General features: G+C 45.5%; 1 protein-coding gene and 1 non-coding gene across 10 annotated transcripts in view; one reads left to right on the top strand and one right to left on the bottom strand.

Annotated features, from left to right (window-relative positions):
- Window positions 1–18341, bottom strand: part of Znf536 (zinc finger protein 536) — a 439199-nt gene that overhangs the window by 335925 nt on the left and 84933 nt on the right. The gene's annotated exons all lie outside the window — the stretch shown is intronic.
- On the top strand, window positions 6618–6693 carry Trnaa-ggc (transfer RNA alanine (anticodon GGC)). The gene has a single exon. It is a non-coding gene; the product is annotated as a tRNA-Ala (tRNA).

The following is an 18341-nucleotide window of genomic DNA, read 5'->3' as shown; positions in this document are numbered from 1 at the left end:
GGGTGTTCCATTCATTCATCCATCCATTCAGGAGATGCTTACTGACCACCCACTATGTGTCAGGTGCTGGAGAAACAACAGCAAGTGAGCAGACATAGTCTCTACCCTCCTGGACAACTTCTGGAAGGAACAAGTGACAAAGACATGAATAGATATGTACCACATCTTTCCAGAGCAACACCGAGTTCCCTGCCTTGCATATATTTGTGGAATACGCAGTCTGTGCTGAGAAATTGCTGACCAGTCCCCTCCTCTCCCTCCTCCATGGCTCTGCTTCCAGGCTTCCCCCTTGCACTGTACTTAGGAGAGACTTCCTCATGGGGGTGATCAGCTTGGCCAGGGCTTCCCTTTGACATTGTCCACCCAACCCATAGTTCTAGGAGGCTCTGGACAGCCTGATGTTGACCTGCTGGTGGCAACAGTTGCAGGGAACCCATGCAGGATTGAGAAAGGGGAAAAACCACCCTCTAAACCCAGTAGTTAATGAGGATCAGGCATGTTTGAAAGAGAACAATCCAGGGACAGCTGCGCTAAGGAATTGTGTCCAGGTACCATGGCAGCTCTGGAACCACATGGGAAGCGATACTCACAGTTTCTTCCACACATGGGTTGGCTGGGGGAGAATGCACAGCCCAAGTCCAGGAGCACTGGGGCCAGGGAGACATCCAACAGGCACTGGGAAAGGGGCTGGGTGTGGGAGCAGACCAGGTGACCAGAGACTCAGTGCATGACTCAGTCCTTGAGGGATTTATGTCTGGTGCAAGGCTGGACCCCACAGTGAAGAGGGGCAGGGCATGGTCAGGCCCTGGGAAGCACACAGCCAACAAGAGGAGAGGATATACTACACTTGTGACACAGGGTAGGGCCCACACCCACCTCCTGGCCTGTATGGCATCGACAAGGGCAGCAGCAGCGGCGTCAGAAGCGATGTTACTGGGATTTAAGATGTAGCAGAACCCCTTATGTGCATGATTATTTCATTTGATGCTGCAATAACTCTGTTATTAGGGTGCTGAAACTAAGGCTCAAGAGATGTTCGATGACTTGTCCAGGGTCACACAGCTAATACAGGGCAGGGTGAGAGCCAATCAGCAGGTCTTTAGGCCAGCTTAGCTCTGTCTGTCCCCCACCCAGTGCCAAATCCTGCATGTTCTGGCCACATCTGCTTCCTCTGTGACTTTCTCATGTCCTCCTCAATTCCCACCTGCCCCCAGCACCTTATGTTTAGTGGAGCTCTCTAAGGGCTGGCCATTGAGCTGAGACCACTGGGATTTCACCACAAATAACAACATCACTATGATCAAGTCACTGTGCAAAGGGTACTCATAGCTGGGCTCTGATGGTCCCTATCTCTTCAAATACTTCCATGTATGGGGGACAGGCCAGTTCTCATAGGCCCAGTCTACAGCTGAGAAGTCAGAGGCTCAGTGGGGAGGAATGTGGCCTCCCTGCCATGGATGGGGAAATGCATGTCTTACCTTCAGATCTTGATGTGACACCCTAACCTCTCATATTAGCCAAGACATGCTCTTCTTGGGATCTTACCATCATTGTCCAAGAAGCAGGAAGTTAATACTCACTCTCCACACAGGAAATGGCTTAGAATTCCAAAGGAGAAATACAGATTTTAGGAATTGGTAAGTTCGTTAATTGACTTTCTGGGGTTTTAGGTAATAAGAAGCTTTTATAAACATCTTTTCCATCCATCCCCAAGAATTGCACAGCTTTGGGTCCAATTTGGAAGTCATTATCAATGCTCAAACTATCATAATGATGACTCTTTCTACATGAAAGGAAGAGAAGATCCTGGGACCCCGGGCACTCACTTCCCATTGGCTAAGGGGCTTCTTCACCTGGGTGCTACCATGTCTAGTGAACAAGCTATCATTTTATTGAAAGTTGTGAGTCTGTCACCACCGTGTCCATCAATAATCAGCACATTAGCAGCCTGCTCGTGCAGGCACTTCTCTTTTCAACCTGAAGGGTGGTTTGGGGGTTTCTTTTAAATTTAACTATCCTCATTAAGAATTCTTAGCACACCAAAAGAGTGGTTTTTTAAAAAATCATCTTTGCAGAAAAGGGATATCAGCAAAAATAATCACTATTCCAAGCTAAACAATGAGTCCCTAATGAGGACAGCAGTCATCAGTTAAATAAACATATCATTAGGGCGAGAATAGATGTGTCAACACAGACACAGTCCACTAAGCCAGTCTTGGTGGGTCCAGCCGGTGGGTGGGTATTCCTAGGACAGTCATGGATCACCTTCATGAGTAGTAGGGTTCATTGTTTGGGTGAAGTCAGGGCAGGTGGGAGCTACTGATGGAGTAAGTGGCAGAAGGTGGCAACAGGACACAGTCCTGGGAATCAAGCAGGCTGCAAATCAAGTTCACAACCAGGATCAAGTTCACAACCAGGAAAGTGTCCAGGAAGCTCTACACAAAGCCAACACCATGCAAGAAGATGGAGAAGAACCTCTTGATCAGAGGCCCCATAGCCATGTTGATCCCAGGGACCGAGCCCTGCCTGCTGTCCAGTGTGGCCCCAAGTCTCCACCCAACTCCCTCCAATGGCAGAAACCCAAGTGGTTCTTCCTGCTCATCACTGTAGCCAGGCTGATGCCTGGGGCCATGTCCCATTGTCCACCCTCTGTCACTTGTCACTTCAACAAATTCTACGTGGCCTGATCTCACCTCCACCTTCCCCTGAATCAGACAGGGATCCATTGGAATCCCCAGACTTCTCTTAGTCTGGGATCCTCAGTCCTCTAGAGATGAAAGAGAGCTGTAGCAGACAGGAGGCCTCTCAAAAAGGGCTGATAGTCATGGACACGTGTTCCATCTCCACAAATATTTATCATATTCTTCTTGTGAAGTAGAGATTGTACTAGACTCCAGGGCACAGCAAAGAGCAAGGCATACTTAGCCCTTTACCTCATGGGGTTTGCATTTATGGGAAGGAAAAGACAGTGAGATGGGAAATAATTAGGGTCATTATAGATTATGATAGAGCATTATAAAGCCAGTAAGCAGGGTGAGAAATACCAAGCATTTGGGGAAGGCTGATTTTACAGAAGGAGGTCAAACAAGGGCTTTCTGGAGTGGAGAGAGGATATTAGATCCAAGGCCTGGAAGAGGGGGACAAGCTAGGATTTAAAAGTCCTTGAGAAAGGACAATCCTGGCAAAGAAGCAGGAGGGCAAATGTAGACGATCAGGTAAGCAGCAGTGGTGCATGCTTGCACACATGGAGGGATCGCATGCACACTCCAGGGGAGGGAGCACTTACTTCTCCAAGAAGGAGAGAAAGGCTGTGATACCTTTGATTGGAGTCAAAGACCTTGTACCTAATCTTCCCAGTCCACTGCTGAAAATGCAGTGGAGACTGAAACTTCTGGACTCTAATTCCTGAGATGGAACTGCATGAACAAAGTAGTAGGGTTATGTTTTGAAAAGCAAGGATCCTCACTTCCTTTCATTCAAGCAAGTGCTTCATTGACTAGAAGCCAAGTTCTCCCCAGCAGGGAGACCTCAGCCCTCAGAAAAGGGCTCCACTTTAACCCTCAGAAGTTCCCTGGTCACCTGCATCTCTGCTTTTCCAATCCTGAGAGAGCACAAGCCTGAAACGGCCATGTCTTGGACAGGTGTCAATGAAGCCAGGCTCCAGCAGGAATTTCATAGCCGGGAGCTCAGGAAGTCCAAATGTCAGAGTGGGAGAGCCCTCAAATTACCTTCAGGGAACACGAACTCAGGCCTACAACAGTAATGTGACTTTTCTAAATCCTCTTCATGACAAAGCAAGGTTTTGAGCCAGGACTTCCCGTTCCCAACTTCAGAGTCAAGGATCTTCTGAGTCTGCCCAGTTCTACCCCCTAAGAGTGAAAAGTTCTGTTCTTTGCAGAGTGGTTAAATGCAAAGCTAAAGTGCCCCCTAGCCAACCTGTGTCCACAAAAACCCAGTGTGTGCAAAACTCACCACTCAAGAGGGAGTTTCTGCCCTAGTTCTGCAACTTTTTGTGCCAGATGCTTAGACCACCAAATTTATTTTAATATAATTCTATTGGCTACAAACTTAAGGAATCAGACTTAGTAGAATTAATATTTAACATGTGGGCACCCAGAACCTCTTGCCATTCTGACAAATAAAGTATGCAATATATTACTCAGTATAAACCTAACAGAAAAATTAGGAGCAGAACTGATGACAGTGGTGACGGTGGAAATAGTCCTAGTAACAAAACCAAAGGAGTATGTATTGACCACCTACTGTATACCAGGCATGATGGCAAATGCCTTCAAACAAAGCATCTCATTTAAATTATGAGATTATAAAATACCACTGAAAACATATTATTTTGTAAAACTTTAAGTCTACTCTGCTCAGTCAATATTTTTTGAAAATCAAGTAGTGCAGTTCAATAATATCTAAGTCAATTTTGATTTTTATTCAGAAATTTGGTAGAGGATGCATCTCCCCAAGGTGTAGACCCAATAAGTTAAGTTACACCCCAGAACAAAATATCCTTTCACAGTAATAAATCTCCATTTAAAAAATATGTGTTTTAATGGAAATATTGACTTGACCCTAAGAACTTCTAGCAGCCCTAGCCCTAACCAGTGCAGCTGGATTCAGGAGGAAGAGGAGCCTGATAAGCTTGAGTCTGTACCATCCTTTGGCTTCCCAAGGTCTGCCTAAAAGATAACTCTGAGTACTTGAAAAGGTCATAAATTAGGGGTGCTCTTAAATTTGACTTAATCGCCACTTTTATGAGCATTTCACCGTATTAGTTGGTCGCATCCACTTTACAAAACAGAACTCCATTAATATCACTTACTTAAGAGACTCGGTCTATAAGCAGATAGTATGTTGCACAGGCTTGAAACAGATTCCTTCCCACCACCCATACCACAGCCCCCACCTCCAAAATTCCAGCTAAGCCTATTTTTACTCAAAGGGCAAAGTCGGCCTTGGATTATGTGTGTTCTTTGCGCAAAGGATATGTTTTCAGCAAGCAGGACAACATTCCTACGGAGCAAAAATATTCCTCATAAGCTGATTGTCCCCAGTCCTTTCGGGCCTTTCTCAATAGGGCTCTGTTCTGTTTGCTCCCAGTTGTGTGGTCCATGTTCTCAGATGAGGCTTAAGACAGGTGTTTGTCTATTGAGAGGCCGGAGAGAGAAAGAGTCTGAGCCAGCCCTTCTGACTGCTAAGGTGCCTCTCACATAAGGCCACTGGCCTTGACATACAGACCTTGGAAAAGCAAGCCCTTAAATAAGATCCACTTTAATAAGATCCAAAAGAGCTCCTGTTGTCTAAGTGCATCCCGCCCTATAATCCTAACTCTCATTTCTCACTCTGTTATGCCCTCAAATTCTACTGTTGCAAGGGGGAGAGTGCAGGAGTGGAGAGGTGACACAGAGACAGATCAAGAAGGGCAAAATTAAAGCAGACAACATTTCTAAGCACCGCTTGACAGTCCCTAAGTTCTAAAGGCCACCACTAGATTCAAAGTACACCAAACACTGGGTGATGTAGGCTTTGCAATCAGGGGAAAGAGCCAAATGGAATCTCTTTTCATGTCCATGAATGGGCAAAGATTCTTCCAGAGAAAGGCATTTTTGCCCCCTCCAGCATGCACTGGGTCTCGCAAATCTCTCCCTCCAATACAATGGAATCACCAGATCTTTATTTCTGGATCACACATGTGGTACAAATAACTATTTGCATTACCAAATGATTCCAGCGGAACTTGGGTGATTAGTTAAGGCTACGTGGAGACCCAGAATAATGCATCACCATTTACTGAATAAGCGATTATTAAGAGCTAAGTCCTCCCCTCTGGCTATTGTTGAGAGCTCCCATCAGTTTGGAGTGCAGATCAAGGGCAGCACAGTGCTGGTGAGCTTGTCATACCAAGACCCTTCCTACAGCTTGTGAGGTCATTCAGTGCCTTGCTAGGGGCTGCAGAGGCTTCGCTGGGATGCAGACAAGAACCCAACACAGGAGCTAAAGTTGCCCTTCAACTGGGCATGAGGACATAATGCCTAAAATCTCAGAACTTTGGGAGGATAAGCAGGAGGATTGCAAGTTCGAGTCCAGCCTGAGCAACTGAGTGACTGAGTGAAACCCTGTCTCAAAAATTTTTAAAACTATATATATATATATATATATATATATATATATATATATATATATATATATATATATATAAAAGACCTGGGGTTGTAGCTCACTGCAAAGGCCCTAGGTTCAAATCCCAGTACCACAAAATAAAATAGAATTGTCCTCTAGCATCCATGGCCCGAGAAGACTTAGCTTGCTTCTCAGCAAGGCTCAAGGGAATCGGCCTTTCCTAGCTCACGTCTGCAGGCACCATGATCACTGCAGCCAAGCCCTGTCCCTGTCTGTCCCCTGAGGAGTTCCACAGAGCTGGGCACACAGTGGCACCTAACTGCTCACTACCAAGCCAGTGTTTGAATGATGATCATCAGCTAATTATTCCTAAGGGCTTTCACCCCATGCCAAGCACTGTGCTAGGCACTTCATGTATCTTACTTCATTTCACCCACAGCAACCCCTCCTTCTGCAGAGAGAAAATAGGCACAGAAGACTCACACCAGGGCTGAAAATGTAGCTCAGTGGTAGAGCACCTGCCTGGCATGCATGAGGGCCTAGGTTTGATCCCTAGCACTGCCAAGAAAAAAAGAAAAAGAAAAGGAAGTCTGACCAGTCCATGCTAATAACAGCAGCTCAAGGAACCTCGGCCAACTTTGCTCACTCATGCTGCTGACCATCAGAGTTCAAGTCCACTGTTGAAGTGGCGCCCTGTACAATGGGGAAGGTCACTGGGTAATACAAACCTGTCCTCTATTCTTAAATGTCATTATAATCTCCAAGACCATCATCAGAGGACAAATACATTGTCCAAAGAATAAAAGTCCCCCAGCTCAGGCCACTGAGGTGTTAGAGATGGCGACGGAAATCTGGGGAATGGATGCACAGGTGTGGCCTGCTCATAAGTGAAAACAAGCTTACTTCACTTGGGAGAATTAAGATGTGAATACAAAGAAAGCCAAACCCAAACAGAATTCACGAACCACCACCACCACCACCACCCGCCCCGCCAAGCCAAGGGGCTGCAGCTGCTCCATGCAGGTTTTCTAGAACTTTCAAACAAAGCCCGCTGAGGGGGGTCAGGGGGAACAATTACAGCATGCAAATGTCATGTGATTTTTGTCACTGATCTTTTAACATGCATAGCCGGGTTCATGTGTCTCCAATTCAAAATTCAAAATTGAAGTCTTATGTGGAGATAATTATAAGTGAAAATCAAACGCAGGCCTGGAAAACACCCCACTTTGCTCATAAAATAACTGCTCACTGAGAAGAGCCTGGATTCCCAGAGGAAGTTGAGATGGAACAGACCCTGCTGGCTAGGGCAGGGTTCAGAGGTGATAATCGGGCTCACTCATTCACACTGGGTGCAGATCCTGAGGTCCTGAGCTGGAGTTTTACACCCAAAGCCAGAGGGGGCACACGCTGCTCTCGTATTAATTTCAACAACGATATATTTTTTAACAAAAGCTGTCAGACCAAAGTTGCACAAAGAAAACAAAGTCTTTACAAAAAAAAAAAAACCAAAAAACTCCCAGTTAAAAAACAAACGTAACTGTGTTTTTCAAGGGTCTTTTGTACCAAACAGAGAAGTGCACACCTGTGTCCCGGGCCAGGGCAGCCACCTCCATCCCTGCAGCCTCTTCTGAGAAACTGTTAGTGACCAACAGGAGCCAAAGGGACATTCCCAGCTGTCTTCGGGGGGACTTTTATCACCACCATAAGCAAAAGGGGGCAGAACTGTGCACAGAACTATGTCTTCGATTCTCAGGCCTGAACCAGTGTCCTTTTCACCTCACCGTACTCTCCCTGCATGTCTGCAGCCAGCAGACTTCCTAGGTGGACCCCAAGGCATCAGCCTCTTCCCTGGGCCCTGAAGGGGAGCTGTCCTGGGCCCAGTGAGAATGTGTCCTCACAGTGGGCTGGCCCTCTTCACCGAGCCTCTTCAAAGAGGCTATTTCTGAGCTCTGCCTGTTCGCCTGGAGCATGGCAAGAGGTTGCCCTCTGACCCCAGCACTATTAAATCTTTTTAAAGTTTAATCTTCAGGGGATTTCGACTGTAAATAAAGAACACTCCACATGTTAAAAATAAACTTACACTCATGACTTCATACGTGACCCTCAGTTCAATTTCTGTTTGTGATTTAGCAGAGGGGAGACGAGGTATGTGCTGTGCAGTCTGTGGGCGTGGGACTGAGATCCCCAAATGCACTGTGGAATCACAAGAACAGCCCCTGACCTCGCAGTTAGGGATGTGACCCCAGGGCAGAGGTGACAAACAGCATCATGTCCAATAGGTGACATAGCCAGGAAGACCAGCACCGTGATCATGGCTCAGCTCACCCTCACAGTGGGCACATCTGGAGGCTGTTCACAAGGAACATCTGGGTTGATCTTTTGCCAGGATTTGGTGCCAGGACCTCACTTCCAACCAGGCCACAGTCCACAGAATTGGACATCACAGCCAATGCCAGACCTAGCACATCTAAGATTCCAGGCCTCCAACCTCACCTAAAAGATCTCCAGAGTGCTCTGCAGGGGTGGGGGAACCAGGGGACAGCGATGCTCCAAGTAGTAGGCATGGGATTGGAGCCTCAGAGGACCTTCCGCAGCACGAAGGCAGCAACCACTGTTCCCAGAAAGCCCTGTCTACATCCCTCATCCTCCCACCATGCTTCCCTGAACAGGTTCTTGCTGGAGCTCCACCACTGCCTCTGGACACAATAACACAGCTGTTAGCTTCTTATTTTCCAATACACAGAAAAATAAACTGGCCTTGCAGACACCCATGGCCAGTTGGCAGCAACTCAGTGATGATGAGCTGACCACAGAGCAGTCACTGTGCTGGCTGTCTCCCCTCCCAGATTCTATACCCAGCTGAGGTGTCCAGGAAGATGATGAGGAATGGCCTCAGGGGCAGATGTATTTGTCCATTTTTCATTATTATAATGAAATATAGCTGAAGTGGGCTACTCTCTAAAGACAAGTGGTTTAATTTGGTTTATGGCTCTGGAGGCACAAGGTTGAAGACCCATATCTGGTGAAGGTCTTCTGGCTGGCAGTTCTGAGGCAGCACATGGCATTGCATGGCAGGAGATGGAAAGTGGTTGTGCATGGGGTTTGCGTCTGTCTGATCTTTCCCTTTCTCCTTATAAAGCCACCAGGATCAGATCCCTGGACTTCCTTTCCCCATGTACAAGAAAGAGTCTAGGACAGTGATGACAAACCTTTTAGAGCTTTCAATGATAACAAACAGCCCCTTGCAGCACGTGTGCCATAGGTTCACCACCACTGGTCTAGAAGGTATCATATGGAACTCTTATTCACCATTAACACCCTCCAAGGAGGCAACTCAACAGTCTTCAGGAAGAACTGGAAGAAGAGAGGTAATTTTATGAAGAAAAAAGGGAGGCTCTGACTAAATGCAGAATAGGGTGCAGGAAACTGGAAATGGCCACTTTGTATCATTGTCAGTGACTTCCTTGCCTGAATTTCCCATTACAATACACAAGAAGACTGTGGAGTTCAGAGATTTGTAACAAATCTCAAAACACAATAGATGGGTGGGTGGATGGATGCAAATATGGATACAGGCAGGAGAATAAATGGGTGGATGACTGAGTGAGGGATAAATAAAAAGGAAAAATGAACAGATGGACGAAGGCAGAGATAGCAGGAAGGATGTTCAGGTAGATAGAGGAACAGACAGGGATATGTGGATAGGAGGGAGAAAGAAGGGAAGGGTGGAGAAATGGGGGGGGGCAGATAATGGTGAGATGGGTGGTTTGGAGGGCTGAACTCCAGCAGAGGGAGAAAAACTCAAAACGAAGGTGAAACCTTTAAGAACCACCAGTGCCACATCCCAGCATGGCCAAGACCATCTTACCACCCCAACTGCAGAAAGGAAGATCTCTTACCCCAGTGTCTGACTTCTACCTCACACTGCCACCCAAAAACTCTGCAACCCTAGAACTGACTCTTTATGAAGACCCCCCTCCCTAGCCAAGTTCAGATAGAGATAGTATGTTTATTTTTTAAGCAGGAATGAATTATTCAGCACTTCTAAATCCAGAACACATCAAATTGAAAACGATGCACACTGTGCTTTTCCCCTCTCCCTGCATACGTAGAAATATTCTGTAATTTCTTTAAAAGAATAGAATTATTGATTGTGGGTGAATTAGCAACTCAAGAAAGATCCAGGACAAAAACAGGACGTGGGAGGTGCTACTGGGCTGGAGTTAAGTGCCCGGGAAGGGAGGATGGAGGGCAGAGGGAAGGGGTTGAGGAAGGGGTGAGGTCTAGGGGTCTGTGGGGAGAGGAGGCACTTGGCAGTGTTGCAGCTAAGCTGAGAGGGGAATTCCTCAAGCACACTTGTCCTGACATCCAGTGGGCATTAGAGCTCTGGACTCTTCCAGCAAAGCCCAGCCCAAATGAGGAGGGCACAGGCCCCCTAAGAACCTCTCCAGCTCTGGAAAGGGGTCCATTTGTTGGCAATATCAAGTTCAGAAGAGGCTGGAGCCTCCAGGGCCCACTACTGGCTCCCACTATTGCTTCTCAAGACTGGTCTTTGCAGTGGCGGAGGTGGGAGAACATCCCAGACCCAGATTTTCCCCCAGTACCACAGACCTCTCTAAGGAATCAGGATGCCCAAGGCCTTTGAGTCTCTCCCATGAGGTGGCAGGCCTTTCAGAGGAATCCCATAAAGTCCTATGCAGTGGTAAAGCCTTGCAGAGTGGTTGCTGCAAGGCAGGACCTCAGGCCCATGGGACATCAGTGAGCTCTTCAGCCTCTGCCTCAACTCACAGGACCATGGGCATTTGGACGATCCCATCTGGGCATAAGAGCAAGGGGCTCGTGGGCAGTTCATGGCCTTCTCACATACCTGGCAACATAAAGTTAAAAAAATTTTAGTATGAACTCCAAATCATGGATTGCTTCACCCAGAAAGCATCGATTGGGTGCAATGAGGGAAATTTCAGGAAAAGGCACTTCCTTCGCCTGCTTCCTTTGGGCTTGGCCAAGGACCAGGTCTAAAGGGATCTCCAGAAAAAAATATGCAATACATGCATCCCCTGCCCAGAGGGAGCCTGCAAAGTTCCCGAGGCAGCAAGACCAAGTCCTGAAAAAAGAGAAATTTGTGAAAAGGGATGGAAAAACAGGAATCTCCTCTCTGGGCATCTGATCTAAGGAAAATAGTCTGAAATAAGGAAAAAAAATATTTTTTCCATACAAAGATGCTCATCACGGTATTTTTTATATTAGAGAACTATTGGAAATAACTTGAATGCCAATAATAAAGGAATTGTGATGTAAATTATGGCATATCCATTCAATGGAAACCGGCAGCTATTAGGAATGGTGGTTATAAACTATATGGGAACTTAGCAAAATACAAATCACATGATGCCTGGGGAAAGGATGTAAAACTCGGGGTACAATTATTACAATTATATACAGTGAAAAGTGTGTGTGAAAAGGGAAGATGAAAAGGTTAGCCGGTGAAAATGATGGAGTACTGTGTGGCTTTGTTTCCTGCTTCCTTGTTTGCTAAATTTGTGCGACTGGATTAAGATTTCTTTTATGGTGAAACTATAAGCTGTGGGGAGGGCAGCTGTAGTAGAGAGAAGGGAGCTGTGGACTAGCTGGAGGTGAGTCTGGGGAGGGCACTTGCAGAAGAAAGGACTCTCTCCCAGGGGTCAGGGGATGTCTCAGAGCCAGACAGGCAGCCTACGAGGTGGATGGAGCTCGAGAGGACAAATGAGGACACGTTCCTCACCCGTACAAGACCTTGGAGGAGAGCTCCCAGGATGCCCCATCCCCAGGGATGGGGTGGGGTGAGGTGATACCTTTGTCTGTGCTACTAGTCACAGATCTGGCCACCAGAATACAAGCTTGGGACAGGGTAATTTCTCCCTTTGCTCCTCACTGTTCTCCAGTATGTGATACGTGCTAGCTACCCAATACATCCTATACAGATTAATGGACTGAAATATCCTTCTGTCTTTAATGACATGTCCATTGTAGAGTGGGACTTCAATACTGTGTATGAACTGAATGAAAAATCCCATTCCTGCTGGAGGCCAAAGAGAGGAGAAATCTGAGTGTAGTTTCATGTAGGAAATTAATCTAGGGGTCATCTAGTTTTATATTTCCCTGGGCCCAGATGTCCCAAATATGCCTGCCTTGCAGAGCCACCTTTGAGGCTGGCATGAGCAGGCTTCTGGCCAGGGTACTCCCAGGACCCTGGAGAAACTGGGCCCAGACCCTGTCTCTCCACTCCGCCCCACTCCCAGCAGCTCTCTCCAGCTCCTCCTTCCTCACTGGGTCCTGACCCCCCAGATGCTATGTGCTTTTGCCTGGGAACCAGGGGATAAAGAAGACTTAATGAATTGAGAAAGTATAATTTGTTCAGGAGGAGTGCATTACATGATCCGTCTGAGAAAGACCAAAAACATTCCATATGAATAGGCCCCAAAGACTGATTAAAATGGACTAGAATGAGTCCACTATACTTCTATTTTAAAACGAGAAGCCACTAATTCAGTTTAATTCAAAGATTAAACATGATTAAAATTTCTGTAAGTTAGCTAGGCTTAAGAAAAAAATAAACGGCAGCGGCCATCCAAACATTGTGGTTCTTGGGGTATGACTTCTGGTATTTAATCAATGTGATTTTTTTTTTTATCATTCATTTTTTTTTTTCCTTCAAGTCAGCTTCTAACACCAAACTACATTTCATCAAGGTTGGTAAAATGTTTAGGAAGGAACAGATGTCAGAAAGTAGGAATTGCCCGTAACACTGATGGAAGCCAGTAATTTCTTTCCTGTCCAAAGGCAAAAGGATGAAAAATAATCCAGACTGTATAGTCATGCAAGGTTTACTGAAACATTAATGGCTATAAAAAGTAAGCTCATACCAAGCTATCTCCTCTCTCCCCTCTGAAACATCACTAAGGGCAATGCCTTTTTGATTTTAATTTTTTTTAATTTGTGAGAAATTCAACTGCACACTGAAAGGTCTCCATACTTTTCAACCCCTGAATATTCACACAAATACAGCTGATGATATTGATTAATGTTTATTAGCTCATTCCAAATATACTGGCATCTTAGTCAATTCTGCCATTTAATAATTTTGCTAAATCTCAAAAAATGGAGATGCAATCTTGCCTGTAAGGAGGCAGCCCTGCTAGTTATTTACAGATTGTAACATTTACATAAGAGTTTGGTTTAACAAGAGATATAAATATAGATAAAACCCTTAGGACTTCATTCTTTAAACTGCCCTCTAAAAATCTGCCCTGCAATTTGCAAACTGAATTTTGTGCAGACTATTCTTGGAAGCCTTTGTGAATTAGGAAGAACTAACTCAAAGCAAGGGCTGGCTAATCACAATTTTGCAAATTGTACGTAGCAATCATCCTCACATTGTGAAATTCAAATCTATAAAATGCTGATGTTTTAAAGTTGAAAAATAAATTAGCTCACTAGAACTATTTCGCAAAAAAAATCAGTCTGAGGCTTTACAACTAAATTATTTGTTTAAAAAAATTAAAAAATAGTCACATTGGTAGCAAATAATAAATAAAGGCAGAATATCATTCCAGCGTGCTCCTGCCACCGTCATCCGAAGGATGGAGGGTGCTTTCGGGAGTCCCCAGCTTCACAGCATTGCCTATAAATACTCACCTGCCTGGAACACGTGGATGCTGTAACTCTCCAGAATACACTTGTGGACATGCCCGGACTTCTATTGTAAATGCCTCCAATGTATTTGTCTACGATCTGGAAAACGCTCTCAGGCAGCGAAGGGATTAGTCAATATATTCTTTGATATGTCATCTACTGACTTGCTAAAGCCGATTCACATCTGCCCAGCCAAAGAAGTTGGCAGTTAGCATTTGTTTATTTGTTAAAAACCAATGCCATTCAGGTTACAAAAATTGTAATAATGTGAAAGTAAAAGAAGAGAGAGAGCTGCCTCAAGGGCACTCTCCAAATCCAGTGTATCTGAAAATGGAGTTGCCCTGTGGGAAGAAAGCTGATCTCAAATTGGGACAGAACATAAGGACCTAGGGCTGAGGGTCTGTTTGTAGGGAATTTTCTACAGATCATCACCCTAACAGGGGAGATATGCATGTACACCACCCAGGCAGACATGCGGGAGGGCACACACATACATACAAACACACATCACATAGCATTCCTCCCCTCAGCCCCAGAGCCCCATCCTGCAGCCTACACACAGGCACAGGTAAATGCCTTCTCAGGTTTATCAAATCCTGTTTTTTCAAACTCCAAGGCCTCTCCCTGGGCTTTGGCTCCAGTGAAATTTTGTGTTATTTAAAATTTCTTGCAACAAGCCCATATTTAAAAATATTCTAATTCTGTTGCAAATGCATCTGCCCGCCCTAGCCTTGGTCTGCATCATTTCATTGGCTCTTTGCAGACTTACGTCTGGTTTGCTCAGTTCTTTCCTTTTCCTTGGCTCTTACACCAGGCGAGATGGATGTGACTGGTATCTGATTTGTTATCACCCCCTCTTTGGGCATCATGGAGTCTGGAGACTGCACTGCATAGTTCTAGGCATGCTGTGAGCCCACACTGCTGATCTCACAGTGCTGGCAGAGGCTCCAGAGGTCCTGGGGGAAGCTGGCAAAATGGCTTTAGCATTTAGAAAGCACCCACAATGTCTTTGTGAGGAGGAGGCCAGATGTGGCCACATGTGGCCATTCTGCCCATGCCCTCTCCACAGAGGTAGCATCTCTTACCTCATAGCATTCAGCTGCTTAGCCTGCTGCTTAGGCATTTTGTCTAACATTACTTCTAGAAACAAATATTTCTATTAGTAAATACCATCAAGATATGATCCGCATTCAAGTGTTTCCTATAGGTAGCTGTTAGAAACAAGAAGAGAAATTGCTGTCTAAGTAGGAAAGAGGGAAAACAAGACATGTGGGCGTCTCAGAAGGATTGATGAAAAGCCTTCAAACATTACCTTCCTGTTCTTAATTCTGAATGTTGACTCAACCTCTATTAAAGGTCAACCCTCCAGTGACAGTGTCAGAGGTCAGTGACACTTCTCTCCCCTTCCAGAGGGGATTCTCAGCACCCCTCCAGTAGGTAGGACCAGCAGGTAGGTAATCTGCAGAAGCCCACGGCCAGCAGCGCATGCAAGGACCAGGTCCGAGTACACAGGCCGTAGGCCCCAGACACTTCATGACCACTCACCAGGCTGCTGGTCTCCCAGCCAGGCCATAACATGTGATGGGCACAGGTGAACGCCACCAGCCATGTGTCTGCCCTGTCTCGGAGACAACTGTAAGGGACTGGCTCTTCCAACACCTGGGTGATGCCCCAGATCATAGGTAGTTGAGACCAAGTCCCAGCTCTGACCAGAACTGGCTGGGCAACCTCAGGTCAGACTGTCACCCCTACTGTCGGTGGCCTGCATAAAACCAGAATGATCCTATCTTCTGGGACAAGAAGGAGCTGGGTTCCCAGAGAGGACTGAGGTCAATGTATGGGAGTTGTCATTACTGTGATGTGCCTATGGCTATTTTTAGCAATAGCTAGCTTTTAGGTTACTAAACTGCATACTATCAGAGCTTTGGGGCCTTAAGAGAATGGGGCCCAAATGTCTCTCTTCAGAGGAGCAAACAAAGCCCTGTCCAGGACCCACCTCCTGCCCAGCCCAGAATAGCTTAGCGTATCCTGCTTCTCTCTCCCATGTGCTACATCCCTGTGCCATGACCCTCAGGCTCCTCGAGGCCCACAGCAGGGCTGCCTCTTAGAGGTCAGGGTGGAAGAGGACACTGCCATCCCACATAGGCCAAGAAGAGCCACAGCCAGTCAGCACAGGGTCCTGACGTCCTCATGTGCCAGAACAGCAAAGCACCACAACCACTTTGGGGCCTTTCCAAAAGTCTTCAGCGTGTACCTGGGATCCCTCTGGTGGACTGAGGAGCATGGTACATGCTCTGCAGTGTAAGATGACGAGGCTTCACCTCTTCATGCCCAGAATTCTGCTTGGTACTTTGTCTCTGTGACCCTACACCCCCAACCCATCCATCCTAAGCTAAGCCATTCTCTAAAGCTACCCAAGAAAACACTTTAAGTATGTGAGGGATGCATACCCAACATATGTAAAGAACTCTTCAAAATCAATGAGAAACATTTTAAAACAGGAAAACATTAACAAGCAATTGATAGAAAACACTGGAGTAGTGATATACATGTAAAAAGATAGCTTAGTTGTACTTTTTCTAAAATTGGGGTTTTTGTCGTTCTTCATTGTTTACACAGATTAATGGGCTGCACATGACATCTAGTTGGAGTCTTGATCACAGAAATAGAAATGGAATTTTCACCCTTCATACTGACCAATTTTTCAGAGCAATAATAATCAGTGCTGGTGAGATTTGGGGAAATGAATGTTATGCATACAATATTGGGTAGGCATGTACATAGGTACACTATTTTGAAAGGCAATTTGGTGATGTCTCTCAAAGAATGTGTTTATATATCCAGCAATACTCTTTATAGAAGTCTATCATACAGAAATACTCAAACTTGCTCACAACAATATGTATGCAGGGTCGGGGATTTAGCTCAGCAGCACTGCACCTGCCTTGCAAGCGCAAGGTCCTGAGTGATTCCTGGTACCAAAAAAACAAAAAAACCAGTATATATGCAGTGTGTTTATTTTTATCATAGGACGGTGAGCATAATGCCAAAGGGAAAACTGAAAACTGCCCTTTCAGTAGGGCTACAGTTGCACAAGTACAAGTATGCCAGACTACAGATAATTATACAGAAATAAAAAATCGTGTGCTCTTTCTATATAGCTAATGTTTTGGTCCACAAGCAATACCATTAGCTTTCAAAAGCATATCTGAGAACAAAATGTAAAATATGATCCATTTATGGATAAGAAAATATCCATATGTGGCCAATAACAAATGCGGGAGGGGCTGTGGGGAGAAAGGAACCCTTCTCCACTGTTGGTGGGAGTGCAGACTGGTGCAACCACTGTGGAAATCAGTGTGGAGATTCCTCAAAGAACTAAAGCTAGAGGTTCCTTTTGACCCAGCTATACATCTTCTTGGTATCTTCCGGAAAGAATTAAAAGCATCATACCACAGCGATACATGCACATCCATGTTTATAGTGATGCAGTTTGTAATACCTAAATCTTGGAAACAGCCCAAATACCCATCAACCGACAAATGGCTAAAGAAGATGTGGTTTTTTCACACCATGGAGTACTATTCTGCCATAAAGAAGGATGAGCTTCAGACATTTATAGCTAAATGGATGCATCTTGAGACTATACTCTTAAGTGAAATAAATCAGACATATATGTTTACATACTGCATTGTTTCTCTGGTGTGAGAAACCAAAAGTGGAAATAAGGACTAAAATGTATAATAGATATTGGGAAATGGGAAGAAAATGTTCAAATGGGAAGGGGAACAAGGAAGGAGGGAAGGAGAAAGAAAAGAAGAGATAAGAAAAAAGTAAAAATTGAAGGAAAAAAAGAAACAAAGCTTTTGTACCCAGGGAAGGGAGAGAGCTTGAAGGGAGGGGAGAAGGGGAAATAAAGAGGCAGGGTGTATAGTGGACAGGTGCAAATTCCCTATGGTGAGTGTTACCATTATGTATGCCTAAAGTGTACCAATAAATGTTGTGCTATTTGCCATGTGTCTTCGTGTATTTGTGAAAGTATTCATAATACTAAGACAGAAACCTCAGATATGCAGACAGGCAGCTGCCCACCAAGACTCAGAATAGAAGTTTTCTCCATAGAGGCCAGAAAGGTTTGGAAGTGGAGCTGATAGGAGCTTTTGGGTTTTACTCTATATATGTCTCTACTGTTTGAATCCTGAGAGCCATAGAGGTTTTGTAATTCAGCAAGACCAGCTACACTAAAGCCAAAACCCTACAGACTGCCTTTGTCAAAATCCTTCGCTAGAACGAAGACTTCCGTGGACCTGCCCAACCCAGCTCCAGGCCCCATTACCATCTTCTTCCCTTTTCTTCCCTTCCTTTAAAGGCCACCTCTTGCAGAACTTCTCCCTGACCACTTCAGCCCACAGTACTCTCTTCTCCTCTCTCACCCACTCCTCTCACTACGGCCTGGGGCCTCTTATGGCTCATCACCTCCTATCTGAGAATGACTACACTCCTCGAAAGAAGGGCCATGCCTACTCATTGTCCCTTTCAGT

The sequence above is a fragment of the Heterocephalus glaber genome, unplaced genomic scaffold (assembly GCF_053883595.1).
Source record: "Heterocephalus glaber isolate CG9 unplaced genomic scaffold, H.glaber_assembly_v1.0 deba00001561, whole genome shotgun sequence".
In the NCBI taxonomy this organism is placed as follows: domain Eukaryota; kingdom Metazoa; phylum Chordata; class Mammalia; order Rodentia; family Bathyergidae; genus Heterocephalus; species Heterocephalus glaber.
Note: the sequence above shows the minus strand (reverse complement) of the source record. Positions and strands in the feature narration are given on the sequence as shown.